Raw genomic sequence first — 6,579 nt, 5'->3', positions numbered from 1 at the left:
AAAAAAGAAGAAGAAGGTAGCGGGAGGGGAGGAATGAAGCGGGGGAAATCGGAGGGGTGGACGAACCATGAGAGACGATGGACTCTGAAAAACAAACTGAGGGTTTTAGAGGGGAGGGGGGTGGGAGCATGGGTTGGCCTGGTGGTGGGTATTGAGGAGGGCACGTTCTGCATGGAGCACTGGGTGTTGTGCAAGAACAATGAATCATGGAACACTTCATCTAGAACTAATGATGTAATGTATGGGGATTAACATAAGATTAAAAAAATAAATTAATTAATTAAAAAAAACAAAAACAAAAACAAAAACAAAAAGGTCAAGAAAAAGGCACTGGCCTAAGTCATTATGCATTTCACCTGGTAGTGTTTCCAAGTTTCATGAGTATAATTCATTAGTGTCCCCACTAAAAGCACGAAATAGCGCTTCAGTGAATTATTCTGTCGGGAAGGCTATTTTACATATTAAGTTTTCTATTGAAAACACCTGCTTTTAAATAATTTTCAGGCCCAACTCATTCCTACTGTATTTTATGATGGCGAATTCTGAAATCTCAGCTGAGTATTCCTGCAAATGCTGTAGCAGATTCTGACTGGGGGTGTGGGTGGCTGCACTCTGGGGAGGGAGACAGGGAAGTAAAGACAGTTCACCAGCAACCTTCTGGCCTACTCCCTGGCAGAGGCAATGGCAACCATTTGGGAAAGAAGGCTAGTTAGCTGTACTCCTAATTTCCCCCCACAGAATGTCAACTTTGACACCTTTGCATGTGGGGGTCTTACACACATAGAATTCATTCCCTCCATTCACTGATATAAACCAATGCTAACTAGTGCCTCCTGTAGGTTGTACACTGTGTTAGCTGTTGGGGTTACAGATATGAACAAGACACAGTCCCTGCATGAGGGATCTCACGCAATCAGGTAAAGAGATAAATTGAGTATCGCAATGCAGTGTGGTAAGTTCTGACATCCGACAGAGACGCCTTCTGAAGGGCAGAGGAGAAACATCCGACTAGCTCGAGATCCAAAAATGCTCCCTTGATGAAGGATGGGTTGACCAGGCGGTGGAGAGAAGTGAGACCAAGAAGGCAGATGTTGCAAGAAGAGAGCAATTTGAGTAAAGGCACTAAGGCAGGAGAGAACTAAGGAGGTTGGAATTGAAAGTGAGGTGTGTCTATTTTCTTATTCATTCTCTCATCTATCCATCCATCCATCCATTCTCCGACAAACCCTCATTAATTACCTCTCACATTCCAGAGGCTGGGCTAAGTAGTGTAGATTCAAACCCTATTAAGATTTGACCCCTATTGCTCTAGAGAACCAGGACCCAGTGTTTGAGGGGAGACCTAAGGAAATGCAGGACCTCCCGTCCATTTCTCAATCTGCTCAATTCTCTCCATCTCTACCACCAGGCTAGTCTCTGTTACCCATCACCTCTTGCCTGAACTATGACGACAGTAGCCACATCATTGTTCTCCTTGCTTTCACCCTCTCCTGTTTATCCTTCACACTGAGGGCAGCATACTTTTCGAAATGCAAATCTGATTCTGCCATTGCCTCTGCTCAAAACACTTCCATGGCTTCTCGCTGCTTTGAGACTAAAGGCAAAATGCCTTAGCATGTCCCTGCCTGGTGTTCTACCAGCTCTTCGACCAGCCTCTCCAGCCTCAACTTCTGCTTTCTCTCTCAGTCGCTTCCCCAGCCACACAGGCCTTCTTTATGTCCTTGTTCTCACCATGTCCCTCCCTTCTGCCGAATGGCCTTTCACATGCTGTTCCCTGTGCATGGAATGCCGTTTGAGAAATTTACCCTTCCTCAGCCTTAAGAGTTCAGTGTAACTCACATTTCTTTTTCTGCAAAGAAGCCTTTACTGATGTCTTAGATCTCCTCACAATCCCTCATGGTCTCTCATTTGCACCATTTATCACTGTTATAACCATAGATCTATTTATGTGACTGTTTGAATAAGGCCTATTTCCCTCACCACACAGTAAGTGTATATTTTTCCCCACTACTGAAAACAACTCTTAATTCAGTGCTCAATAAATATTTATTGGATGAATGAATGAATGAACACATATGGTGTGGCAGGTTGCACTTTCCAAAAATGGCCGCAGTATCTCCCATCCCACAGGCTTTCTTAGATTTTTTTTTTTTTTAAAGATTTTATTTATTTATTTGAGACAGAGAGAATGAGAGAGAGAGAGAGCACATGAGAGGGGGGAGGGTCAGAGGGAGAAGCAAGCTCCTTGCCGAGCAGGGAGCCCGATGCGGGACTCGATCCAGGGACTCCAGGATCATGACCTGAGCCGAAGGCAGTCGCTTAACCAACTGAGTCACCCAGGCGCCCTCCCACAGGCTTTCTTAATGTGTGGCTTCAAGGCGCCTCCTGGTGAGAGGTGGGAACTATGTTTCCTCCTCTTGAATCTGGGCAGGCTGTGATTATAGCAGAAGTGATGTTGCGTGATGCAGAAGCAGAAGTGATTCTAGCCCATAAAAGGCAACAGCTTGTGCCTGGTTCTTTTGAGATTTTAGTTCTTGGAACTCAGCCACCAAGGCATGAGGAAGTCCAAACAGCCCATAAGATGAAGAACTGAGCCCTTCATTCCACAGCCCAGGCTGAACTCCCAGCTGACGCCAGTGCCATCTTGCAGCGATGTTTTTGAGCCGTCTTGTACATGGATCCTCCAGCCCCCAGCTGAGCCATCCCACTAGCACAATGTGGAGCAGGGATAAACCACCTCTGCAAAGACCTCTCTGCAGATACATGCTTGCTACTGTTTGAAGCCATGAAGTTGGGATGGTTTGTTACACAGCAAGAGATAACTGGAGTATACGGTAAAAGAGATTCATACGTAACTGACAAAATATCCAGAGTAGGTTGTCAAGATCACTAAATCTTAAATATCTGGTCATTCACAAAAATGCTTTTCAATCAACCACTTTAATAATTGAATAGAACAGAAGCAACCGGGGTACCTGGGTGGCTCAGCTGGTTAAGCATCTGCCTTCAGCTCAGGTCTTGATACTGGGGTCCTGGGATCGAGCCCCGCCTCAGGCTCCCTGCTCAGCGGGGAGTCTGCTTCTTCCTCTCCCTCTGCCTTTCCACCTGCTTGTGCTCTCTCTCCCTCAAATAAATAAATAAATAATTTTAAAACTAGGGAAAAAAAAAAAGAAGAAGAATGCCAAATCTTGAATCTAGCTACCTGGGTTTGAATCCTGGCTTATCATTTGTTAACTGTGTCCCTGTAGCCAAATTACTTATTCTTTCCAAGGCTCAGTTTCTTTAGCTGTACAATGGGTACAAAATGGTACCCCTTCTGGAGGTGTGCCAGGAAGATTAAGAGGGATAATCCACATGAAGCACTGAAGAGAGGCATGGCCATAGGTAGTGCTCAGTAAATACCAACTCTTCCATTGTATCCATCATAACTCATTGCTTCCGGTTTCATCTTACTTGGCCAATCTCTGCATGAAACTTTATAGAATGATAATGTTATGAAACAATCTTGAAAGAAAAGAGTCAGTTTATAATTTTTAAGACCACCTCCCACCATATCAAATCATTCCCCTTCCCCCTTCTGTTGTCTTCATGTTTGTTGCCATTTTGCTTTAAGTTTACCAGGTGAAGAACAACCCTAGCTCTCACTCTAGTAACTTAGAGAACCAGAATATTCTTTACAAAATTAAGACCACAGTACAATGAGTGATACTATAGTGTTTTCAACAAATTCCCAGAAATGCCTACCTTACTTCCAGGGAATTGTTTAACAAAATTTCAAGTAAATCCAGATGAATAACTGTTTAAATGTGATCATAAGAATGTTTTCTCAGTGAGGTTAAAGGAAGAATAATGCAGTATGTTTCCTTTTTCAAAGGCTTTATCTACATAATGCTGTGGGAGTCATTACATTAAAGCATAACTCATATGATAAAATGTAAAAGTGGATTAAGACAACTGAAGACTTGGGGCACCTGGGTTGCTCTGTTGTTTAAGCGTCCGGCTCTTCATTTAGGCTCAGGTCATGATCTCAGGGTCATGAGATGGAGCTCCGCATCAGGCTCCATGCTCTGCAGGAAGTCTGCTTGAGATTCTCTCTCTCTCTCCCTCTGACCCTTCCCCCATTCACAGTCACTCGCTCACTCTCTCTCTCTCTCTCTAAATAAGTAAATAAATCTTTTTTAAAAAATCTTAAAAAAAAAAAACTGAAGACTCAAAATCAACTATGCTGGCAAATCAAATAGATTCTAGACAAGGAGGAAATTCTCTTCAACTCCACTGTGTGATCCAGGCCTGCAATACAATATCAGTGTCAGAAAATTTGTTTTTGTATTAAAGTAAAATTTTGTTTATATTAAAGTTAAAACAAATTATGTTTACCCATGATGTGAACCTATAAAATTGTGGTTTTACTACATATATATTTTAACATGGGAATAAAATAATGAGAATTACATTGATAATGAGTGGAGTATAATAAACAGTTTGCATACCTATTCTAGTACTATTCTAGATGCTTCACACAAATGGTCCTCTTAAATCTTCATGGCACTACCATGTGGGAGACGAGATTACTATTCCCATTTTATAGATGAGAAAACTCAAGTTTAGAGAAGTAAAGCAATTAACAAAAGTAGGATTTTAACATATATCTCTCCAACTTCAGAGCCTTTCATTTTTTAAAAGATTTATTTGTTTTAGAGAGTGCATGCATGTGCAAGTGAAGGGGGGAATGTGTATATATATATATGTATATATATATATATATAAATTCTTAGCAATTAATTAAAAAAGGACACTAAAAAAATGTGCAACTGGGTGTTGTATGTGAGTGATGAATCACTAAATTCTACTCCTGAAACTAATATTACACTACATGTTAACTAACTGGAATTTATTTGTTTTTTATTTTCTTTAAATCAGAGTTTATTTTTTTTTAAGATTTATTTCAGAGAGAGAGGGAGAGAGAGTTGGGGGAAGGGCAGAGGGAGAGAAGAAGTGGACTCCTTGCTGAGTATGGAGCCTGAATTGGGGCTTGATCTCTTGACCAGGATGCTTAACTGGCTGAGCCCCCAGATGCCCAACTAACTGGGATTTAAATAAAAACTTGAAACAACAACAACAAAATAAATAATAAATAAATAAACAAACAAATAAAATGGAAAAACAGAAAAATGTGCAAAAGCTTTGGCCAAGGCACTTCATAAGAGGATAACCATAGTCAGTAGGTACATGAAAACAGGCTCAGCCTTATTATTCATGAAAAACATGAGTATCAAAACCATAGTGAGTTAGCTCTGCACACCCACCAGTACGGTAAGGTTAAAAAGACAGACATAACCAAGTGTTAGTGAAAATGAGAAGCATCTGGAAGTCTCATACACTGCTGCTGAGAGTGCAGTTTGGCAAAACCATTTTGGCAAAGTGGCAAACCGGTGTCTACTAAAGCTAGGCATTTGCCTACTCAGTGATCCAGCTAATCAAGTGGTTGGTCCCACAGCAACCAGCCTCTATCCTCCGATTACCTAAAGGCTTTCCCAAAGTCACCTCATTGACATAACCAAAGACACATGTACTACTCTGATCACAGGAAATTCCAAGGCTTTTAGGAGCTCCGTGCCAGGAATGGAGTCAAAGATCAAATATGTATTTCTTATTATAAATCACAGTATCACCTCCTCACAAGAATATTGTTGATAAATGAAAACCAAACACAGGAGTGTATGTATGATTCTTTTTTCTTTTTAAAGATTTTATTTATTTATTTATTTTTTTATTTTTTTAAAGATTTTATTTATTTATTTGAGAGAGAGAATGAGATAGAGAGAGCATGAGAGAGGTCAGAGGGAGAAGCAGACTCCCTGCCGAGCAGGGAGCCCGATGCGGGACTCGATCCCGGGACTCCAGGATCATGACCTGAGCCGAAGGCAGTCGCTTAACCAACTGAGCCACCCAGGCGCCCTTTATTTATTTATTTATTTATCTATTTATTATTTAAAGATTTTATTATGTGCGAGAAAGGGAACACAAGCAGGGGGAGTGGGAGAGGGAGAAGCAGGCTTCCCGTGGAGCGGGGAGCCCGATGTGGGGCTTGATCCTTGACCCTGTGATCATGACCCGGGTCAAAGGCAGAAGCTTAATGACTGAGCCACCCAGGTGTCCCTGTATGATTCTATTTACAGAATTAAAAGACAGGCAGAACCATTTGACAATGACAGAAAAGTGGCTCCCATAGAAGGTGGTAATGACTGAGAAGGGGTCTAAGGAAGGCTTCTCTTGTGCTGATAATATTCTATTTCTTCATCTGGGCAATGGGCCCATGAGTGTGTTCACTTTGTAAGCATTCATCAAGCTCTACACAAAATATCTGTGCTTCTGTATACATGTTATACCTTAATTAAAAAAAAAAAAAAGAGGGCAAGCAGCCTAACTCAAGTCTACACTTCTCATTCATAGCTGTTAGCTGATGGTACATCAAATAGATTTGCAAGTTGCCAAGTATCCCATTTTTTTATATTCATAGACATGACATACTTACACTCTATCTTGCTTACGAAACTGTGGTCAGAATAGGAATTAAAC

The sequence above is a fragment of the Leptonychotes weddellii genome, chromosome 12, assembly GCF_054177405.1.
Source record: "Leptonychotes weddellii isolate Sample4059 chromosome 12, ASM5417740v2, whole genome shotgun sequence".
In the NCBI taxonomy this organism is placed as follows: Eukaryota; Metazoa; Chordata; class Mammalia; order Carnivora; family Phocidae; genus Leptonychotes; species Leptonychotes weddellii.
The sequence above is the reverse complement of the archived record's forward strand: the minus strand, read 5'-3'. Positions refer to the sequence as shown.